This window comes from Protopterus annectens, chromosome 5.part0, assembly GCF_019279795.1.
Source record: "Protopterus annectens isolate FY-2018-M chromosome 5.part0, PAN1.0, whole genome shotgun sequence".
NCBI classification, from domain to species: Eukaryota; Metazoa; Chordata; order Ceratodontiformes; family Protopteridae; genus Protopterus; species Protopterus annectens.
The window spans coordinates 160,258,190-160,283,699 of NC_056735.1; positions in this window are offsets into that span (position 1 = coordinate 160,258,190).

Genomic DNA, 25,510 nt, shown 5'->3' on the forward strand with positions numbered 1-25,510 from the left:
GGATCCCATAGTAGGAAAACAAACAAAACACAACATGTGGGCATGCTATACAGTCATGAATGCAGGCAAAGGTGCATGATAACATATAGACCACGCCAACAGGATATGGAGACAATCATGTGACATATGGTGCACATGTTGCCCAGACGTACCTGTGTATGGAAAACAGTGACATGGGTATAATAGATCAGAAGTGTGCTACACAGAACTGTGGCCTAGAAACATGGTAGAAAAACATACCATGTCTGTCTGTAGGTGTACCTGCATGGCCTATACCTTGTGTTGATGCATCTTTACATAACAATGGCAGGGATACATCAATGTCAGGATACACCACTGTCCTAAGAGGCAGCAGAGTCAATAACAGCTACTGGTCATAGTATCAGTATATGGAGACACTCACTTGACATGTATTGCTGCTGTGCAGATATGGATGGACTTGTGCAAATGAATAAAGACAACCTTACACATGCTGCTGGAAGTGTTATGGATGTAATGCATTTGCATGATATTATGCCATACTTACGTTGGGTATCGTCAGCATGTGTGCTCCCACATTCACGATGCAGTTCTGCTGCAGGTACAAAAAATAACACTATACATATATGTATGAAGCAATGATATGTAATGAGGTAGAGTATATGCAACAATGTTGTGAAAAGTACGGCATACATGTACATCCTGGAACACCTGCTTCTATACCTCCACTGGGTATATGGCAATCACAACTGATGTTATGCAGAGATGCCAGGAGCACTGTTATCTCATCCAGGGGAGTCAATGGTGGGCCATCACCAGTGGCATTCCTTGACCTCTCATATTGGTGTATCTTCTTGGTTGTATGAAGGATCCTGTCAAAACAGTGTTTCTGACAGGCCTCCCAGGATATATTGTGACTTCCCACAGTGTTTATCATGTTGGTCAGGTCTGTCCACACTTCATTCCTCCACACAGTATTTCTCATTTGTTCAGAGAGAGTGTGTTCATGCTGGCACAGAGCATTGCTGATGATGTAGTTTTCTCAGGGAAAGAAATTGTCACCTCAACTTCATTTTTTCAACTGGAAGACAGTGATATGCGCATGATATAATTGATATGGAGGCCCACATATGGACATGTTGTTGTTGCAAGTGTATCTCAATTGACCTCCTCTCCATTCATGTGTAAAGCAAAGCTATATAAAATACATCATGTCATGTATAGTACTGTTACACATATAAGAACATAAGTGATATGATAATAACTAAATGTTTAAAACATAGAACAACATGATCACTTGTGGTATCTGTAGAAGTAAAAACACAACGCTGCTGCGGAACAATAAAGGCTGTCCCTTTTCCCACGAACCAACACTGTGGCTAGCAGAATGTAATTGCTGAAGAGCACGTGTGTCCTGGTGGGAGACTAGAAATTTAAAAATTAAAAATTTCTAGTCTCCCACCAGGACACAAGTGCTCTTCAGCAATTACATTCTGCTAGCCGCAGTGTTGGTTCGTGGGAAAAGGGACAGCCTTTATTGTTCCGGAGCAGCGTTGTGTTTTTACTGTGGTTGTGTTACTACCTTTGACTGTGTGGTATCTGTAGAAATCATATATGGGATTTAAACCCATTGCAGTGGGCATCACAACAATGAAAGGACAACCACACAATCATTGTGCCACATGTTCACTACAACATGAATGGACTTCACACATTAACATGCAGATCAGAAAAAAAATGGCTATGTGTAAACTTGGATGACTGTCATACACAACCACTGTCAGTAAGACATATTGTAATAATGAAAGTTACTGTCTATGCAACTCAATGTTATAAAGAAAACCTGTAGAAAGCAAGTAGTCATAGTAACAAGAGCTGTTATGCATGAATACCTACGTATCATCACAATAGAAAGAGAGCAGGCAATGCCATCCCTATTGTGTCTGCATGGAATGAAACACACTAACAACTTTCTGAACGCTTGTAGTCATTTAAAGCTGTTTTAAGTGTACTTTTTATTGTTTTTGACTTATCTTTTCAAAACAAAAAACAAAAAAAAAAACAAAAGCATTCCTTGTTTCCCACCCTTCTAAGCTAGTATAGTCCATTTTTCAGGCTAGTGCTGAATTCAGGGCTGTGTTACAAGTTTCTGAGTTGCCCATACCTTACTTGGATAGAGGGAAGTTTCTCTGTTCACCTGTGAGAGAGGGGAACTTTGAGCAGCCATCTGTCCCTGGAGGAGTGGTTCCAGCCTAGAAGTTAGTATTTAAAAACCGCGTTTACACGGTTTTGTGCTCTGAGCACCACTGGTTAGCTACGGTTAAATTATTCCCGGCTCCACTAAGTCTCCTCTTCAGTTTTTCCCTTGAATCTAGTCTCTCAACCTCAGCACTCAAAAATCATCCTACAGTCCAGCACTTGCTCAGACCTGATAGCAAGCACTAATATACCCCGACATGTGATTGCCCAGCAGGGCAAGGCTCTTTATCCACCCTTCACCAACCAAGCAACTAAGCAGCTCACCCTACTATTTAGGCATGACCAAAGGGCAACTTCAGGTGTACTCTCCAGTCCAGCTGGTGAACCTGGGTATCCTGAGGCAATGTTAAAGCTGCCTCATGTACACAGACAACCCTCTCCTCCTACCACAAAACACTAACATATGCGAGAGATGTAATTATACAGCCAAACTGGAGGCTAAGGTCTCTCCACCCAAACTGGAACAGACAGTCATGAGGAGAAGGTTAACACTTGTACCACACCTCCAGCCTCACATAGACCTACTAAATCAGCACTGGCATAAAATACACATAAATACACTAAATCATACTTGGAAGCTCTAAATAAAAACCTGCAAAAGCATCCTAGAGCTCCAAAGCAGACACCCAAAAAACCTGCACCTCCTGTCACAAACCAAACAACACATAAAATACAAAATCAATGTGCCACACAATCACAGCCCTTAAGGTGAAATAACATACCTAACACACTAGTAATAGGTGACTCTATAGTCAGGCACACTGACGTCCCACTCACTAGGCTGGACAAGGAGAAGGTTACTGTTAGCTGCCTGTCGGGAGCCAGAATCCGCCACATAACACAAGCACTCAGGTCACTCCAGAACAAGTACAAATATGACTCTGTCATTGTTCATGTTGATGTGAATGACCTGAGACGTACCTCCCTGGGCTACATGAAAAGAGACATGGAAGAGCTTTCTGATCATGTAGCCCAGGCGGGTATGACCCTGAGTAGCATCCTGCCCTCACCAAGAATGATACCTCAGTATAAAGAAAAAATGATCAATTTCAACAATTGGCTAAGCTTCTGGTGTCATTCAAAGGGGATCCAGTGTCTGTCAGCCTGGGGTGACATGCTCGACAAGCCGCGTTGCTTCGCAAGAGATGGCCTGCACCTGTCACCCCTAGGCTTTCAAATACTGGCCAAGGCTCTTGCTGCCCCCATAGTGCCTTTTTTAGGCAAGGCTCAAAAGTCAAACCCACCTCCATAAACAGTACAAATAAAAAAATGAGGGTTATGTTACTCAGCGCCAGGAGTTTAAATCTCAAAATGCATGCGATCGAAGCACTCTGCAGTATGGAGAACGTTGACATCTGTGCAGTAACTGAAAACTGGTTCAAGGCTCCAGAGAGCACTCCAGCACTACTGGGCTACAACTCATACCACACATTTCGGCCACAGAACACGGACCGAAACACAAAAGGGGGGGGGTGTATCCATATTCATCAAGGATACCTACACCTCCAGATTAGTGGCGCAGCATGATACCTCTGAGATCATCCATGTGCAACTAACATCGGACAAATCCTCAATGCAAATCGTGGCCTGCTACAGATCACCCTCCATGACCCAGGACCACCACTCTGCCTTTCTGGAGACACTGGAAAACATGAAGGTCCTACCAAACACCCTGATATTGGGCGATTTCAATTACCCTACCATTAACTGGGAAAACTACTTGAGTACAAACGCCCAGGCTCAGCGCTTCCTGGAATTTATCAACTCAAACCCCCTGGATCAGCTGGTCAACTCCCCTACCAGAGGTTAAAACATATTGGACCTGGTCATCACCAACATGGGCGACAGGTGTTCCGCACCAGAGGTCAACCTATCACTGGTTAGATCAGACCATAAACTAATCACTGGATGTCCACACCCCACCACCACCCCCAACCAAGGAAACCACAGTGAAAAACTTTTCTAAAGCAAACTTCACCTTACTTAAGACAGAGGTGGTAAGTTTCACAGCCCCCACACTAAATTATAATGCTGCCCAAGATGGAGAATCCTTTACAAATGCACTCTATGAGCACCTACAAAGATGCATGGATCATGCCATCCCTAGCAAAACCAAGACTCACTCCTCTAAGAGAAGGAAACCAGTCTGGTGGGCCCCTGCCATAAACAGGTTATACAATAAAAGGAGGAAACTAGTTCAGAAAAAAAGCAAATCCCAAGAAGGAAAGACATCCCTGATCAGTATCAGTAAGAAACTAAGGTCCCTCATAAAATCATCCAGGGCTAACTTTGAAAGAAACATAGCCAAGGATTCAAAAGACAACCACAAAGCCTTCTTTAGCTATGTCAAGAACCTAAGTGGCAACTCACAGATATGCTCTGAGCTAGTGCAAAATAGCACAAAATATACTGAACCTACTGATATTGCCAACATCCTGGCAGATAGATTCAGTGCAAACTTCACCCTCCCTCACCTCCAAAAGGGCCCATAACAATACCGGAAAAGTGTAGTGTCCCAGAAATCACAGATGCACAGGTGAAAACAGCCCTTTCAAAAGCCAAAAATGCAGCATCAATGAGACCAGATGGTGTCCCAGGATGCGTCTTGCACGAACTACAGAACGAACTAACCCCCCACCTAAACACGCTGTTCAACCTCAGCCTCTCCACAGGCTACGTGCCCCATAGAATAGCACACAGCAACGGTTATTCCGCTCCACAAAGGAGGGGCCACAACTGACCCTGGTAACTATTGCCCCATAAGCTTGACTAGCCGGGTCTGCAAGGCTATGGAGCGCATCATCATGGAACTCATTAACTAAAACATTGGGAACCTCCAAACACTTGATCCAACCCAGTTCAGCTTTGTTAAGGGCAGATCATGCCTACTAAACCTGGTTAACTTCTTTGAGACAGTCACCAAGGCCATAGACAAGGGAAAGGTGGTTCACACAGCCTATCTTGACCTCAGCAAGGCATTCAACACCATTCCTCACTCAGGTATTATAGAAAAACTTACCAGCCTGAACATAAACCCCTACATCACAAGATGAGTTGCCAACTGGCTTACAGACAGAACTCATGCGGTAAGAATAGCAGGCTCCAGGTCTGACTCTAAACCAGTCACAAGTGGTGTCCCACAAGGCTCGGTCCTGGGACCCCTACTGTTCAGCATATACCTCTCAGAAGTAGAGGCAAACACAGGAGGACTATGGCTAACCAAGTTCGCTGATGACTGCAAACTGGGAGCCATAACTGACTCTCCGGCTGACACAGACATCCTCCAAAAAGGCCTTACTGAGACAGACACCTGGTGTCAAAGTCATGGCCTCAAGCTAAATGCCAAACAATGCATAGTTATCCCATTTGTGAAAAACAAAACACCCATGAATTACCACATAGGGGGCAGCCCCTTTAATACAGAAGGGGTAATAAGAGATCTGGGGACCCAAGTAGATAGTAATCTCTCCTTTGACAAGGAAATCCTTCTATGTGGCCCATCTAATTACTAAAGGGTTCGCATCTAGAAATAAAGAGGTTATAGTGCCCCTCTACTCGTCACTCATCAGACCCATCATAGAGTACAATGCCCCATTTGGGATGTACTCACAAGACACTCCCAACAGCTGGAAAGACCACAAAAGTACCTCACCAAGAGGATTACTGGCCTCAAACATATGTCCTATGCAGACCGACTGAAAAAACTCCGGCTGTACTCATTGACATATCACTTACTCAGAGGTGATCTCTGTCTGACTTATAAAGCCATGTCTAACTCAGAATTGATGGACATGCTCCACCTAAAGAAATCCAAGTCACTGTGAGCCACGCGCTCTAGTGAGCTAAACCTCACCACAACAATAAATAGAACATGCTGGAGGGATAAATTCCTGTTACAGAGACTCCCCATGCTTTGGAACAAAATTCCTATCTACATTAGGCAGAGCCCCTCACTAACACTCTTCAAGAGAAATCTTGATGAGTGGATGGGTAACAGAAAATACACCCCTGGGATCATTTCATTGGCTCTGCTTGACAGAGGCTCAGTTAATTAATCAATGGGGCGGTGAAAACTGACACACTCTGGCCTGGCTTATAAATGCCCTTGGGCAGATAGCCTAGTACCTACCATTGAATGAACCTATGAACCACTACTATATTAGTATTATCATAAAGTATCTGTACAGCAGTTATTGTACAAGTTATGGAAACCTTCAGAAAGGCTCATTATAAATATGCATACCACAGACAGTGCAAGGTAACCAGACATGAACACAGATATATTTTCATTCAGGCACTATCTATAGTGCATGTATAACTAAGCATCAGTGAATATTCATGAATATCATATCAGTTGCCTACCCCTTATGTTAATTTGACCACATATCTCCTTCCCTCTCCCCTTTCATTGGCTGTTGTGAGTAAGCACAAAATTATAATTTTGTGGAATCACTCCCCTTCAGCTATTTAAATTTATTGGCCATCCTACCATATTGCATAGAACCAGAATACAAAGCACCCACTGCCTTTCAGCCTGTTTTGTCCTTTTAAAATTAGTGGCTCTCCACTTAGATAGCTAAAGCTTAAGTTACCCCCTCTCTTATATCTAACTGCTTAGTGTGCACTGCAGTGCTTAGGATATCAACTAATTTTTCCATCTTACCTTTAAAATCTGCAAAATCTATTGCAAGACCACCAATTATTGGAGAGCCCACGTTCTGCCTCTCAGTAGTCAACTTGGGAGTAGTGCTTCTGTTTTCTCCTGGTGAGAGAAGGAGCACAGGGACATTATTTCCTGGAGACTCCTGATCCATAAGTGACGGCTTTGAATTTGCACTTATATTCCACTCCTGATGAGAGAAGGAGCAGCATGCATTGATTCCTGACTGTTTCTGGTTGGGCAGTGAGTGTCTGTGCTTGACGTTCCTGACTGGTCTGGTTGCTATTCAAGGCATCTAGCAAGGAAAGGCTACAAACACTTTTATCATCTGGGACAAGACTGGATCATCAAACAGGCTGTGGCCTGCTTCTCATTTTGGGACTGGTGCTGTTTTGCTTCTGGTGACAGAAGAAACAAGGACCACTGTATCCCAGCAGAGTAAGCTGTGGTGAGACCAGCACTAGTAGAAGCCAGTTAGTAGTCATTCATGCGACTCCCCTCTTTTCATCATTCCTGACAAGCTAATTCTTTTTTTCATTAAGTACTGCTTGATTTGTTTCTAATGTCAGCATATCTCCCTAAATACTTCATCCTTAAATTTTCAGGGTCTACTTATTATTTTCCCTTCAAGTGTTTGGCAGTGCCCTCCATAGACACAGACACCATGAGTGACATTTTTCCCTGTAAAAGCACAATTGAAATTTCACCAGTATCTAGTTGCACACAGGACAACTAGTTTGCAGTTACAAGCACTGTCCCCAGAGTTGCAAACTGGATACTCCTGACATTGCTTTATATTTTCACACCAACTGTCTAAGCAATAAAAAAAGAGTCTGTTGCCATGGATATGAACTTTCCTACTGTCTCTGTTACCAGCTTGGTGGATATGGGCATCCTGAGACAATGTAAAAATTGTCTCATGTTTATTGACAACCAGTCAATTCTCAAACAAACTGATATGGTATGTGAGAGATTTATTTACACAATGTCACTGGAGGCAAAGCTCTTGCATAAAAGTATTCCCAATGTCAATAAGGTTGTCAGTAGAACACACACTGCACTCATCGTACACAATTCGAAGCAGACCAATAGCGCCACAAATGCTGAAGCACTTAAACGTAACTTTCCTAAACCCCAAAGACCTCCTAGATGAAGTATGCATAACAAATGACCTCAGCAGCACCAAATTTAATACTTTTCAATCAATTAATAGTAGCCCATAAGATCCTGTATTTACCTCAGAATACACCCATACTTACATCCCTAGTCATCCCCTATAATAACCTCAAGACCTTACGCTCAGCTAATAACCTACTTGTACAAATATCAAAATCCAACAACTTAGCTGGTGACACCTTGTTCTCCAGTACAGTAGGTAAAGCCTGGAACATCCTCCCAAGCCAGCTAACCTCAATATCCTCTGTCAGCTTATTTAAAAGCAAGCTTAAACCCTACCTCAAATCACACTGGCTATGCCCCTGTGTTAACCCAGACTAAGTACCTAACTATTAACTAGACACCCACAATTCCTAGCCTCCCATGATCATGAGCTTGTGTTGTCTCACTAATTTTTAGTGAGCTTAACCTTCCTTAGGATTTTTTCTCATGTAAATAAGTATATACTGTGGAATGATCAAACACCTTCATATAGTATCACAACCTATGTGTTAAATAACACTAGAAATCCATCCTTGTTTGCTGTTCTTCTATACTCTATCTATTTATCTCTAGTGTTTTTCTTTCTTAGGTTTTTGTGAGACCTTAGTATCTCTTATCATAAATTACTAGGTGTATCTAATTTTGTAATATGTTATAAAGATTTGTACTACACCATTTCTAATACAAATGTATTAGTCTTATTCATCTATTCTTAGATAAATTTTTCCTTTTTCCTACTGAAATATAAAATATATAATCTTAGGCTTGTACTATAATTGTTAAAACTTCTTATGTACCAAATTATACTGTTATTGTCTTTGTCTTGACCTTTTATGTTGTTGTAATTTGTGGAGCTTTTCTCCCCGGGCCTCCACTGAAAATGGACATATATCCAGCTGGACTAGCCCAGTCAACAAATGTAAAATAAATAAATAAATAAATAAAATAAATGTGCTCTTTCAAAACAGCACCCACATCAACACATTCAGCCACATCTCATGGAGCCTCTACTTCTAAGCCCATGAAGTAACCCCCACACAATCCGAAATTCTGGTCATTGGAGACTCCATCATGAGACACACTGATATCCCTCTCACCAGACTGAGTAAGGAAAAAGTCACAGTCAGTTGCTTATCAGGGGCTAGGGTCCACCACATTACACACGCACTTAGGTCATTGGACCACAAGTACCAGTATGACCCAGTCATAGTCCATATAGATGTAAATGACCTGAGAGGTACCTCCCTAGACTATATGAAGAGAGATATCATGAAGCTCTCTGAATATGAGTCACAGGCTAGTATGAGTCTAGCACTGAGCAGTATTTTACCTTCTCCAATGATGATGCCACAATATGAACAAAATATGACTGACTTTAATAATTGGCTTAGTTTCTGGTGTCATTCTAAGGGGGGTGCAATATTTGTCAGCATGGAAGGAGATGGTAAACAGACCATGCTGCTTTGCCAAGGATGGTCTGTACCTCTCCCCTCTAGGCTTTTGAATATTAGCTAAAACATTGTCTTCCCCATAGTGCTTTTTTAAGCAACATCAAACCGAAAGTACTTCTAACATAGCAAATCAAAACCAAGAAAATCTAAAGGTATTACTGCTGCATGCTAGGAGTCTAAACAAAAAATTCCACCCCCTAGAAGCTCTCTTCACCCTAGAGAATGATGACATCTGTGCATTCACTGAGACGTGGTTTAAAGCTGCAGAGAGCACACCAACAGTGCAAGATTATTATGCCACACATTTAGACCAGGTGCTACACAGACAGGGTCTAACTATGGAGGTGTCTCGATTTACATCAAAAATAAATATATCTCATGTCTGTTCAAACAGGACAATATACTTGAGCTGATCCATGTTGAAATCACTCTAGGCAAAATCCAATATCACTTCCTTGCAAGCTATAGGCCCCATGTATGACTCAGGAAACCCATACCATGAATTTAAACTTATTGGAAACACTCACCATCCAAACTAATACAATATTCATTAGTGATTTTAATTACCCCATGATTAACTGGGAATCCTATATGACACCAAACATACAGGCACAGAGATTTGTGGATTTTCCCCTGGACAAGATTGTCAATACACCAACCAGGGGTGGAACCATACTGGATATGGTCCTCACTAATGTGGGAGAGTGCTGCAGACCCCCTAGAGTAATGTCTTATCTGACAAGGTCAGACCACAAAATGGTCTCCTTTGAAGTAAAACTAAAACCTGGACCCCCAGCTAAACCTGTAATATTCAGGAACTACTTTAAGGCTAACTTCCTGCTATTAAGTGATAATCTGGCAACATTTCAAGCCCCCATAAACCGTGACAACACTGCTGCCTATGCAGAACTATTCACAGAAACCCTATACAAGCACATTAATAGCTGCATAGAGGCACCTGTACCCACCAGGGAAAAGTACAGACCTAACTCAAGAAACAAGACACCCTGGTAGAATCACAAAATCAATAGGTTCATAGGTTCATAGGTTGGTACTAGGCTATCTGCCCTAGGGCCTATACAAGCCTAGCCATAACAATTCTTTGGCTATTTATTCCCACAATATTTACTTCCCTGGACCCCTGTCTAGCAGTGCAACTGATGTGATCCCTAGGGTGAATTTCCTATCTCCCATCAGTCTGTCCATATGTACTGTTCACTGAGGCTGTATAACAGAAGGAAGAAAATCATGACAAAAATTAGGTAGTGCAGCACCCAGCAGGATAAAAGTACTCTCATCAAACTAAACAACCCAGAGGACAGATAAAGTCTACCAAAGATAAATTCAATGTAAATTGGCCTCCCAGGCCAAGGACAAATACAAGGCATTCTTTAGCTATGTCCTCAGCCTCAAAGGCAATACACAATTGTGTGCAGAGCTCATTGTAAATGGAGCCACCTATACTGCACCAGAAGGAATAGCAAACTTACTGGCCGATAAATTCAGCTCCAACTTTACCCCTCTCTCCCCCTTAACCTTCCCTCAGGAAATACCATCAAATATAGCTCCCCCTGCTGTTACCAGGGAAGAGGTCCTTAATGTTCTCTCTAAAGCCAAGAACACTGCATCAGTGGGCCCAGACAATCTCACAGGATGCCTTTTAAATAGCATGAAATATGACTTGTTAGGGCCTCTGGAATTACCTTTTAACTGTAACCTCCAAACAGGCTTTGTGCCTCATGAATGGAGAAAGGCAATAGTCATCTCTCTGCACAAAGGTGGGCCATCTACAGACCCTTGACACTACAGACCCATAAGTCTCACTAGTCTTATATACAAAGCAATGGAATGAATTATCATGGAAATGATCAATACTAATATAGTAAACCTCCAGACACTGGAGCAAACCAGTTTGGTTTCAAGGGCAGGTCATGCCTATTCAACCAGATGGACTTCTTTGAGAAGGTCACCAAAGCAATGGATGAGAGCAAAATGGTTCACACTGCCTATCTTTATCTGGCCAAGGCATTTGACACAATACCACATTTGGCCATTGTTGACAAACTCAAGATGTTAGGTATCAACCCATATGTCACCCAGTGGATAGCCAACTGGCTCACAAACAGGACAGAGGAAGTTAGAACTGGGTAGTCCACCTCTACAAAGAGGAAAGTCACAACTAGAATCCCTCAGGTACTGATCCTTGGACCACTCCTTTTTGGCATTTACTTCTCTGAAGTCAAGGCTAATGTCAATGGTCTCTGGCTGACAAAATTTGCAGGTGACTGGAAATTAGGAGCAGTCATAGAATCCTACACTGACACAAATGTTCTCCAGGAAGGGTTGACACAGACAAACAACTGATGTCAGAACAATGGACTAAAACTAAATTCAAAGAAATGCATAATAGCATCCTTCAGGAAGTCATCCACCCCTGGTAACTATCATATTGACAACACATCCCTTAGAGTATACCCAGTAGTCAGGGACTTAGGAACACACATAGACAGTTGTTTAGCCTTTGACCATCAAATGTCTACAGTAGTGAGGAAATCATTCTATGTTGTGCAACTTATAAACAAAGGTATGGTATCTAGGTCCAAGGAAGTCATTGTTCCACTATATTTGGCATTCATCAGACCTACCATTGAGTAAAGTGCCCCCTTTGGTATGTACCTAACCAGGCATATCCAACAATTGTAATGTCCACAGAGGTTCTTCACTAAAAGAATACAGGACATAAGTAAAATATCCGATTCAGACCACATCAAGGCCCTATCCTTGCATTCTATCTCCTACAGGCTGTTGAGGGGAGATCAATGCCTGTCATACAGGTCATTGTCAGACCCCACTCTGATGGACCTCCTCCATATTCACAAAACAAACAGCACCACAATTACCCATTCTAAAGACTCAAACATTGCCTGTGATATAAACAGGATGTGCTGGATAGGCAGGTATGTATCCCAGAGACTACCCCATCTCTGGAACAAGCTCCCCATCCATGTGATGGAGAGTTCCTCCCTAATCCAGTTCAAGTGCATGTTGGAAAATTGGATGGGCAACAAGAGATACACCCTTGGTTTGGCACCTATGTCTCTAATGGACAGAGTCACCTCCCAGGTCCCTGCTTATAAATGTTTCATCTACCAAGCCCCTGCTTACACTTATCAAGGGTATCAGGACTTGTCAAAGATTTGGGATGCATGGCTAGGCTTAAAACAGCCCTTGTGGTTGTTAGCCTAATAAACACCTATGAACCTGTATATCAGTATTGATATCAATGAATATCAATGATCATGAGATGCACAGATACACTCGGAACATATCAATTTCTGTAACTATACCACAGAATGTACAGGGTCACCAGCAATACATGCAGATGTATTGTCAGTCTGTCCATATGTACTGTTCACTGGGGCTCTTTCCATTTAGCTGTATATGTGCATATGGAGAATCCCTGCTTGTCAGTAATGCAGACATACCTAGAGTATGCATAGTAGTAGATCTTACACCCCTCCATTGTGTCACAGACATTCTGTATTGCATACAATTTTGCCAAAGAAGTGATAGATTTATAAGGAGTAATAACATAGGTCTGTAATAAGAGCAATACATCCCACCCCAGCAATGCAAGTAGATGCCACATTACTTTTGAAGCTTCCTGTAAGTCACATATATCTTAAAGTAAGACCAGCCATGTGCACACAACTTTAAGTGCTATTTGTGCCACACATAATTAATGAGATTCATTATTATTCAAGCTTTCAGAATCCCATTTACTCACATCCATGTAAGTTCTCAAAATGTTATGCATTTGCCAATAGCTAGGTGTAATGGGATAGTGCTCAAGACAGCTTCATAATAGGTATTGTTAAATGGGATCATGTGTAGCAAATGCCCATTACCCCTCAATGATCTCATACCACCCTATAAGTGCCACTTTTAAAATGTGATTTTGATGCTCATAGCATTGCTACCTGTAAACGGAGTGAAACCTCAGTTACCAATTTTCTGAAGGCTTTTTTCCTGACCTGCATCAACCAGATGGCTACTGCAAGGAGGCTTCAGCATGTCAGGGAGCCAAACTGGAAACAGGAGAAGACCACTCAGATGTTCACTGTCTATGCTGGACTTCACTCACATATGTGAACACGGCTCAGAAACATTGTGATGACCAACATATGGAACCAGAGAGGGAGCACTAATTATGGACAGGAATCTACAGGACTGGAGTGCAGGTTCACCACTGCTACTATCACCTACTTTGAAGAGATGAAGTGGATCTTTGCCAGAGGGTCACCAGCACCAAGGTATGGTGACAGCCTGCAGATGCTTATGGTAAGTGTCAAAATATCCACTTTAACTGTACATGCCTATGGAAATCATACATATAGTTATGACCCATATGTCCTAAATATTTTTCTTACAGTCATTACTTAGCTGTTCTGTCACTCAGCTCATATGGTTAAGGTATAAGGCAAGATGACTGCTCCTACTTTATGTGTGGTTTCAATTCCCATGGTAGTTTTTTTCTTTAATTGAGTTTGTTATGTACATACTATTGAACATAACACCTATGTTTCTTTATAGGTTCATAGGTTCATACTGGGCTATCTGCCCTGGGGCATTTATAAGCCTAGCCCGATTGTGTTTGGCTTATGCCACCCCTTGATTTGAGTATACTGTGCCCTTTTTAAAGTTTAGTTTACTGTGCCTCTGTCTAATAGTGACACGGAAGTAATCCCCGGGACAAACCTACGATCCCCCATCCACTCATCAAGATTCTTCTTGAAGAGAGTCAGTGAGGTGCTTTGCCTAACATGAATTTGAATTCTATTCCAGAGCGAAGGGAGCCTCTGGGTTATGAATCTGTCCCTCCAGCATGTTCTATTTATTTCTGTGCTGAGGTTCAAGTCCCTCGAGCGTGTGGCTCTAAGGGATTTAGATTTACTGAGGTGGAGCATGTCCATTAATTCTGGGTTGGACATAGCTTTATATGTCAGGCATAGATCACCTCGAAGTAGGCGGTATGCAACTGAGTAGAGCTGGAGTTTTTAACCGAGCAGCATATGGCATCTGTTTGAGTCCCTTGATCCTCCTGGTGAGGTACTTTTGGGGTCTTTCTAATTGCTGCAGGTGTAGGGTAAGGTACATCCCAAAGGGGGCATTGTATTCTATGATGGGCCTGATGAGGGATGAATAAAGGGGCACGATTACCTCTCTTGATCTAGATGTGAATCCTTTCATGATGAGGTGGGCTATGTAGAAGGTCTTTCTAACCACTTTGGCAATGTGGTTGTCAAAGGAGAGATTGCTATCAACTTGGGTCCCCAGATCCCTAATTACTTTCTCTGTACTTAATGGGTTACCACCTATGTGGTAATTTGTGGGCACATTGTTTTTGCCAAAGGGTATGACTATACACTTTTTGGCATTTAGCTTTAGACCATGGCTCTGGCACCAGTTATCCATCTCTGCAAGACCTTTTTGAAGGATGTTTGTGTCAGCTGGAGAGTCGATTATGGCGCCCAGTTTGCAGTCATCTGCGAACTTGGTGAGCAATAGTCCTCCTACGTTGGCCTGTACCTCAGAAAAGTAAATACCGAACAAGAGAGGTCCCAGGACAGAACCTTGTGGGACACCACTTGTGACCGGTTTCGAGTCTGACATGGTTCCAGCAACTCTGACTCTGTGGGTTCTGTCTTTGAGCCAGTTTGCAACCCATCTTGTGACATAGGGGTTTATATTTAGGCTGGATAGCTTATCTATGATGCCCGAGTGGGGTATTGTGTCAAATGCCTTTGCGAGGTCCAGATAGGCTGTGTGGACTACCTTCCCTTCATCTATGGCCTTGGTGACTGTTTCGAAGAAGTCGACCAGGTTCAAAAGGCAGGATCTGCCCTTGACGAAGCCAAATTGGGTAGGATCTAGAGTCTGTAGGTCCCCAATGTCTTTGTTTATGAGTTCCATGATGATCCTCTCCATAGCCTTGCATACTAGGCTAGTCAGGCTTATGGGCAATAGTTTCCAGGGTCCGCAGAGGCGCCACCTTTGTGGAGTGGGACCACTGTTGCTGTACGCCATTCTTTGGGCACATATCCTGTAGTGAGGCTGAGATTGTACAGCAGTTTTACTTGAGGGATTAGTTCTTCTTGGAGTTCATGTAGGACGCAACCCGGGACACCATCTGGTCCCATGGAAGCAGTGTTTTTTGCTTTGGAGAGGGTGGCCTTCACCTGAGCATCAGAGATGTTTGGGAGGCTGCACTCTGCCGGGATAGATACTTGCTCTTTTGGGGGGAGGGGGTGGAGAATTTTGCACTGAACCTGTCTGCCGGGATATTGGCGATGTCTGTGGGTTCAGTGTATTTTTTGTCATTTAGAATCAACTCAGAACAAGTCTGGGAGTTGCATCCCAGGTTCCTAACATAACTGAAAAAAGCCTTATGATTGTCTTTAGTGTCCTGTGCAATATTTCTCTCGAAGCTGGCCTTGGAGGATTTTATGAGGGATCATAATTTTTTGCTAGTACTGATCAGAGATGCCTTCCCTTTTAGGGATTTTGCTCTATCATGTAGTAGCTTCCTCCTTCTGTTGTACAGTTTATTTATGGCTGGGGTCCATCAGACTGGACGCCTGCCTTTAGATGATTGGGTCTTGATTTTGTTTGGGATAGCATGATCCATGCATTCCTGGAGATGTCCGTAGAATGCATTTATATAGGATTCTGCAGTTTGGGCCGTAGTTTCCACTGGCCCTGGGGCCTTGAAGGATTCCACTTCAGTTTTGAGAAGTGTGAAGTTCGCTTTTGAGAAGTTTTTCACTGTGGTTTTCTGGGCTGGGGGTGGGGTTGGGATGTGGATATCCAGTGAAATTAATTTATGGTCTGATCTTACCAATGAGGGATATACTTCTGGTATGGAGCATATAGTTCCCATGTTGGTAGTGATCAGGTCTAGTATGTTTTCCCCTCTTGCGGGAGTGGTGACTAGTTGTTCCATAGCATTTGAGTTTATAAATTCCAGGAACTTTTGGGCTAAGGTGCTGGGGCTTGAGTAATGCTCCCAGTCTATGTTTGGGTAGTTGAAGTCACCCAATATAATGGTGTTCGGAGAGATCTTATTGTTCTCCAATGTTTTCAGGATAGCCGAGTGGGATTCCTGACTTTGAGACGGTGGTCTGTAGGATGCTATAAACTGAAAAGCAGTCTTGCCCACTGTCAGTTGCACATGGATGGTCTCCGATACTTCGCGCACTGCCACTAACCTAGAGGTATGGATATCCTTGATAAATATGGAAACTCTCCCTCCTTTTGTGGTTCAGTCCGGGTTTTGGGGCCGAAAAGCATGATATGAGGTATAACCTGGTAGTGCTGGGGTGCTCTCTGGAGCCTTGAACCAGGTTTCTGTCACTGCACAGATATTGATGTTCTCCATACTGAGGAGAGCTTCGAGTGCATGCATCTTGAGGTTAAGACTTCTGGCATTTAGCAGCATTACCCTTAGTTTCTTGTTCCTTGTGCTGTCTATGGAGGTGGGTTTGACTTTTGAGCCTTGCCTAAAAAAGGCACCATGGGGGTGGCAAGAGCCTTTGCCAATATCCGAAAGCCCAGGGGTGACAGGTGCAAGCCGTCCCTAGCAAAGCAACGTGGCTTGTCGAGCATGTCATCCCAGGCTGACAGACACTGGATCCCCTTTGAATGACACCAACATTTTAGCCAATTGTTAAAATCGATCATTTTGTCTTTATACTGTGGCATCATTCTAGGTGAGGGTAAGATGCTGCTCAAGGTCAGGGTCATACCGGCCTGGGCTACATGATCAGAGAGCTCCTCTATATCTCTTTTCATGTAGTCGAGGGAGGTACGTCTCAGGTCATTCACGCCAGCATGTACAATGACTGAGTCATATTTGTATTTGCTTTGGAGTGACCTGAGTGCTTGCGTTATGTGGTGGATCCTAGCGCCCGACAGGCACTAGGATCCACTTTTTACACATCCAGCATGGCTATGTTTCACTGACACCCGTAGCACCTAGGTGGCAGATGGCTAAGAATTTTACCATTAGCCGTAACACTTCAAGACCATCACACAGTATATGCATGTATGTGTAAATACTGAGTCATATAGACCTACATTATTTCTTTCTGCTTTAGAAAATGTTCAGTATTGTTAAATACATGTTTGTTGTACACATAGTCATGAATGTAATATCACTGCAGGTTCCCATGTCTACCAGATGTATGACTTTTTAAAACTGACTGTTACACATCTCGACTATGTGAGGAGCATGAAGGCGTACAGAGTTCAGGTGTCATATGGGTGCATATTCTGCCATTATCTGAAGGAATACGGACACATCCAACAGCAGTTTGTTATGGAGGAAGGTATAGTGCTGTCTCTTAGCTCAATTTGTTAAGGAAGAAATCACTGTACATCTATCATGTATACATGTGGATTTGAATCCACACAGCTTAGATTGCATTTTGATCTGTCTCTGTTAATGTATTCAAACTGATTGTAGAGATATCTGCTGGTTCATGTATACAGTTAGTTTGTACATGTTTGCATCTATAGCATTTATTTGTCAGATTATTATGAATATCTCCATTATCCATACATTTTCTGGAATCAGCATAGTTATGTCAATATAGTTGTATGTGCAAGGCATTGATCATAGAGGTTTCCTTCAGCTGTACACTAGGAACATAGCTCTCAAACAATCAGGGCTACATCTGAACATAATCAGGGACTAAACCAGAAATACTCTGTGACAATCAGGGACAGACTTTCAATGTCAGTATTAGTAATGTGTGACACTGACAGAATACAGGAATGTTAAATAATATGATTGACAGACCACAATGCTTTGCCAGAGATGGTCTGCACCTTTCGCCCCTGGGATTCAGGTTACTGGCTAAGGCTCTTGCCACCCCTATAGTGCCTTTTTTTAGGCAAAGTTCAAAGGACAAAACCACCACCGTAACAGGTACAAGCATGCAAAATCTGTAGGTAATGCTACTCAATGCTAGAAGTCTAAACCTCAAAATGCACTCTCTCGAGGCACTCCTAAAAATGGAGAACATCGATAACTGTGCAGTAACTGAGACCTGGTTCAAGGCTCCAGAGAGCACCCCTGCAATACCAGGCTACAACTCTTACCACACTTTTCGGCCACCAAAGCAGGACCGAAACACTAAAGGTGGAGGAGTGTCAATATTCACCAAGGATATTCACACCACCAGGTTAGTTGCCCAACACAATGCATCTGAAATTCTCCAGGTGCAACTAACACTAGGTAAGACTGCAATCCAAATTGTAGCTTGCTACAGATCCCCCACCATACCCCAAGATTCTCACTACACCTTTCTAAACATTCTGGAAAATATTAAGATAGAACCAAAACCCTAATACTGGGTGATTTTAACTACCCTGCCATTAACTGGGAAAACTACTTATGTACCAACACCTTTGCCCAACGGTTCTTGGAATTCATAAATTCCAACGCCCTGGATCAACTAATCCATAGTCCCACCAGGGGCTCCAATATCCTAGACCTGGTCATTACCGACATGGGAAATCGATGCTCCACACCTATGGTTACCCCCTCGTTAGTCACGTCTGACCATAAGCTAATCACCCTTAACATCTACATCCCACCCCCACCCCCCAGTAAGGAAACCTCCAAAAAAAACTTCTCCAAAGCCAATTTCATGCTACTCAAGTCAGAAGTGACAAACTTCATGACACCCATGCAGATGGGAGCTGAAAGTTCAACTGCTGAATCCTACACTAAGGCCCTGTACGAGCACATCCACTCATGCATAAATCGTGCCATCCCAAATAGAACCAAGATGCTCTCATCCAAAAAAAAGAAGCCAATCTGGTGGTCCCCTGCCATAAACAAACTTTACAACAAAAGGAAGAAACTGTTGCAGAAAAGAGGAAAATCCCAGGATGCAAAAAACTTCCTTACCAGCCTCAGTAAGAAACTGAGATCCCTCATAAAATCCTCCAAAGCTAGTTACGAAAATAAAATTGCCAAAGATTCCAAAGACAACCACAAGGCATTCTATAACTATGTCAAGAATCTAAATGGCAATGCTCAGATCTGCTCTGAGCTAAAACAGAATGGCATTAAATATACTAATCCCAAGGATATTGCCAATATCCTGGCAGATCGATTCAGTGCCAACTTCACCCCCTCTCACCCCCTAAATGGCCCATCTCAATACCAGAAGATTGCCAAATTCCGGTAATAACAGCCACACAGGTAAAAAACGCACTCTCCAAAGCTAAGAATACAGCATCCATGGGACCAGATGACATCCTGGGCTGTGTACTACATGAACTACAATATGAACTGGCACCTCACCTAAGTGTCATGTTTAATCATAGCCTCACCTTAGGTTTCGTTCCCACTGAGTGGTGCACAGCTACAGTTATCCCACTCCACAACGGGGGATCCACCTTGGATCCCAGAAACTACCGTCCCATCAGTCTGACAAGCCTTATCTGCAAGGCCATGGAGCGTATTATCATGGAACTTATAAATAAAGACATTGGCAACCTTCAAACACTGGACCCCACCCAGTTTGGGTTCGTGAAGGGCCGATCTTGTCTCCTGAAATTGATTGACTTCTTCGAATCAGTCTCCAGAGCCATGGACAAGGGTAAGGTGGTCCACACAGCCCATCTAGACCTTGCCAAGGCCTTTGACATAATCCCCCACTCTGAAATCATAGATAAACTTACAAAGCTGGGCATTAATCCCTACGTCACCCAATGGGTTGCTAACTGGCTTACTGATAGAACCCACACTGTAAAAGTAGCCGACTCCAAATCCCGCTCCAGGCAAGTGACAAGTGGAGTACCTCAGGGTTCAGTCCTGGGACCGCTCTTGTTTGGCATCTACTTCTCTGAAGTACAGGCCAACACTAAGGGACTCTGGATAACAAAGTTCGCAGATGACTGCAAACTGGGAACCATTATTGAATCCTCAAATGATGTGGATACTCTACAAAAGAACCTTACAGAAACAGATGCTTGGTGCCAGAGCCATGGGCTCAAGCCCAATGCCAAGAAATGTATAGTTATCCCCTTTGGGAAAAAACATGTATCCATGAATTACCATATAGGTGGCAGTACACTAAACACCGAAAGTGTGATAAGAGACTTAGGGACACAGGTGGACAGCGGTCTCACCTTCGATAACCACATCCCCACAACAGTCAGGAACTCCTTCTATGTGACACACCTCATCACTAAGGGCTTTTCATCCAGAAAAAAGGAGGTCATTGTCCCACTATACTCATCCCTCATTAGACCCATTATAGAATACAATGCCCCGTTTGGTATGTACCTCTCAAGACATCTGCAACAACTGGAAAGGCCACAGAAATACCTCACTAAAAGAATCACAGGCCTAAAGCAGATGCCCTACGCTGACCGCCTTAAAAAACTCCAGCTATACTCTGTCGCATATCGTCTACTCAGAAGCAATCTTTGCTTAACATACAAGGCCATGTCAAACCCAGAGCTGTTGGACCTGCTACACTTAAAGAAATCCCAATCCCTCAGAGCCACACGCTCCAGGGAGCTAAACCTTGTCATCACAATAAACAAAACATGCTGGAGGGATAGGTTCCTGACCCAGAGACTCCCCAGACTCTGGAATAGATTGCCCATACATGTCAAGCAGAGTGTCTCTTTGGTCCTCTTCAAAAGGAACCTTGACGATTGGATGGGAGAAAGGAAATTCACCCCGGGGATCACGTCAGTCGCCCTGCTAGACAGGGGTCCAGGGAAGTAAATAGTGTGGGAAGAAATAGCCAGGGAATTGTTATGGCTAGGCTTGTATAGGCCCTAGGGCTGATAGCCTAGTACCAACCTATGAACCTATGAACCTATGCTAAACTTAAGGTAGGATATACATCTACTTATTGTCATTATTTATTAAGTGTTTCTCACTGTATTTCACTGTTATGTAATACATACCCAGTCTGAGTCATTCATACAGGCTTTGTACCTCTTGTGGTAATGAGGATTGCAACAGAAATTGGTCATTATGCATTGAGCGGATGTACAGGCTGGAGCAACAGTGAAAGGAGAGAGGTAATGTGTTAGACATTTCCACATTATTTTTCCTAGAATAGATCATAACATTGTTAGAGGAGTGTTTTGGCTTGCAGCTGCATGCATGCTAATATTAATGCAAGATAACCCATCATGCATCACAAGGTAACTGCAATAGTCATACGTTTCCTTGCTTACTAGTATCCATTTAGTTAAAACGTTTACATTTCAGTTAGGAGCAGGATATGTTTGCTAAGGGTAATGTTTTGGATTGTTTGTCACAACCTAGATTACAGACAGTTCTTTATAACTGTTACACTCCTAGCATGAATGCTATTACACATGCAAATTATTTGTGCTGTTGTTGCTGTTTGTGTAAAAAGTTATAGTAGGTTTTTAGTTTAGATGATAGTGGTCACTGATTGATCTGTTATATAAAGCCTGTTTATTCTTATATTGAATGGGTGTTGGTTGTTTTTGCATTTGAACTACTGTTGGTCAAACATGTCTGGCATGTATTAAGAGGGCTAGTGCTTCTGCCTTCAAGACTGGTGATGCTTTGTTTAAAACATAATAACTGTTGTGCACAAAACTGCTCATGCTCTTCATTTATTTATGTCTGTTACACCCTCACTGATCATCATTATTGTAATTGTGTTTTGCAGGTATGTCTGTAGGGATCCTTACAAATATATGTAATGCAGTGATACAGTCGTTGCTAGACAGAGGCAGTAATGTGTGTATGACATCACCTGAATGTTTATATGTCACATGCTGTCACTGTGGGTATGATTGTCCAGTTGTTGTTGTAGGGTGTTGCATTGCATTCCAACTATTTGATGTTGTTGTGTCAGCCAATGAACATGATGCATTGCTCATCTCATTTGCATATATATTTCATGTTTCCCACTGACTATTCCTCTTACTATAGCTTCATAATATACATAGGTTATTTGGGGGGATGTTAGCATGATTCCTTACTTGCACAGACACCTGGGTTACAGTTGTGAATAATTCACATATTGACACCTCAACATAAATGTGATGCACACATGGAAGATAGGGAACATAGAACAGTCATTAATCAATCAGATAGTCTGTTTAGTAATGTAGTTAGAGATATGTCAAATGTTTTTGTAGGTCAAAGCTATCAGTTTTACTGTGGTCTTACAGTGTTATATTTCTTTTCGGAATATGGGTGTGTTAGTGTTATATGCCACAGTATTATGGTAGGCTGGTCTTGAAATGTATATGTATTGACTCTACACATGTTTCTGTGCCATGCATAATGATAGCAGGTGCCTAATTGGACAAGTAAAGACAGGATTTTCTCCAATAAGCTGTTTATTGCATGCCATGTCATACACTGGAGTAATCTGTTGACATTCTGTGAATGATATAGTGCCCCAGACATGGGTTTCTATTGATATTATCCATGCATATTGATAATAGGACATTAGGAATGTGCCATGAGCTTGACTGTCCACCTGTTAGCCTCACTTGTTTTTATAATACACATTATGCATACTCCTTATAGGTCATATCATCTGAGAAGTAGGTTTTAATGACACTTACAATGTATTATGATATACCTCATGTCTCTTGTGCAGGGATCACGAGGATAGTGTGTACAAATACATTCTTTATAGGCATATCATTTTGTGTTAAATGACAGCTATGTTTTGCACAGGAACTTGCAGACTGTTAGACAAGTTGTTTTCCTTGTTATGCTTTGGATTCAAGTCTTTTATCACACATGGTGGTACAGTTGCCTATTGGCATATCTTGGTGTACTGTGTAATGCTAAAGGTTTTCTTCCTGTGGACTGTGTCACAGTAGGAATGTTTTATACTCATATATTTGCTGGAATGCATATTATGCACTTTCTGTCTTTTTATGTGTTGCATTTTGACAGATTGTGGGACTTGTGACCACTCTCCTATCAGACGCTGAAGACAGGAACATGCAAGACAACTGCCCGAGCACTTGGAGTCTGACGATGATGATGATGATGATGATGATAGGGCTCATGACAATAATGAGGACAGACCTGGAACTTCACATGCCATAATCCTTGCTGCACTGCAGAGGAGATGTTGACCACCACCACAGTCAGACAGTTTTTGAGACCAGATCAGGGAGGTTATGACTGAAGTCTTTTGCACTAGATGATGTGGAATTTTTTGCATGACATGGCATGGGTCATGCATGACTCCTTCAGAGAAATAGCCCTCAAGATCATCCGTGATGTTCAGCCTCATTAGGGTGGCCCCTCAGGACCATAAATATTGTCTGTGTGATCTAATTGTGTACTGCTGTCACCGTGGAGTTTGCAATATAACTAAATGTGCTGTATAGGCACACTTGTGCATGCATAGAATATTGCCGCCATGCTTACGTGATACACATGTAACCGTACAATTCAGATATCATGTGACATTTTGCATTATGTTGCACCTGGAGCATGGCACATATTGCCACATTAAACATGCAGTACCTGTGTTGATTTGCATGAAATGCTATACTTGTATACATTACTCCATGCAGGCAGGTGTGTTACTTCTTATATTTGTGTGTATGTGTGTACGCATGCAGTGCAGTATAGTTTTGTTATACCAAGAACACTGGGGCCCTGTATGTCACACTTATGAATTTTGCAATTCACATGCTGCTACTGACACAATAATTCTACTGCATACTTGTGTGGGATTTATAGCAACTCACAAACAGTATTTTCCCCATAGTTCACACATAACACAGTGAGATGGGTAAGTTTTGTAAGTTGCTTTGTCATCTCTGTTCACCAACATGAAATGCTGTTGCCACTGTGCTTTCTATGACACTATGTCATGCTGTCACACTGGCATACTGGCTTTGTATGTGGCGTGTATTGGCCATGATGGTGCCATATTATATCATATTATTGTGGTTGCTATATATATATATAAGTAGTCCTTCTTCACATACTGCATAGACCACCATGGAAGTGCTGCTTTAGATAGCAACTTTCCAGAATGCCTTCTTTATCTTTGTTTTATATTACAACATGCATGGATATGTTCACATACATGCCCATATTTTGGCAATTGGTGTACATATGGGGTCTATGCTTGGCCATCAAACTGAAAAAGCATCAAACAGCATGACTTATTGAACATGCTATTCATTGAGCCATTCAAGATCGCAAAGATCTCATTACTGTAGGGGTCAAGATATTTGCCCTTTCTCCACTGTAATGCAATCTCAGAGTTGGTATATATAATTAGCAGATGGTGTGGGGGTGCAGCCCCCACATGAGGAGTTTCACTGAATGTCATTTTCTATGTAATGACATTCAGCAATTATTCAGTTTGATGGCCGAACATAGACTCATACATATGCAGTGATTTATATACATGTACATGTCTCTGCACATATTCTGATCAATACAGAACCCCATTGTACCTTAGGACTGCAAACAATCATTTAATCCATGTTCCTGTGCTGTACTGTTATTCACAGGAATGTCATTTGTCAGTCAGTAATATATAAATCACCACAGGTGTTTTTTTGCACCTTTTGTAGTATGTTATCATGACGGTATATATGTGTATGTGATACCGATTCTTATTTGTGTATATATACCTCTTGTTGTTTGATGATTGTACATTACTGTGTGTGTAGATGATTTCTACATAGCCATGTTTAGTGCTATCAGCAATGCAGTCTGCCTATGTGACTTACATTTGGAATTTGCTTTAATGTAGCCTGGCTGGACTTCAATACCACCCTATGTGGTTTACATATACATATGCAATGTGTCCCCTTAGAGAGTGTTGTCTTGGTTTATTTTTTGCCAACTTTGCTTTGCTGGCATGTCCTCCTTGTTGTGGGCCTGTGTTATCTACCTCCCTTCCCCCTTTGTAGGTTTGTCACATATCTTGTACAT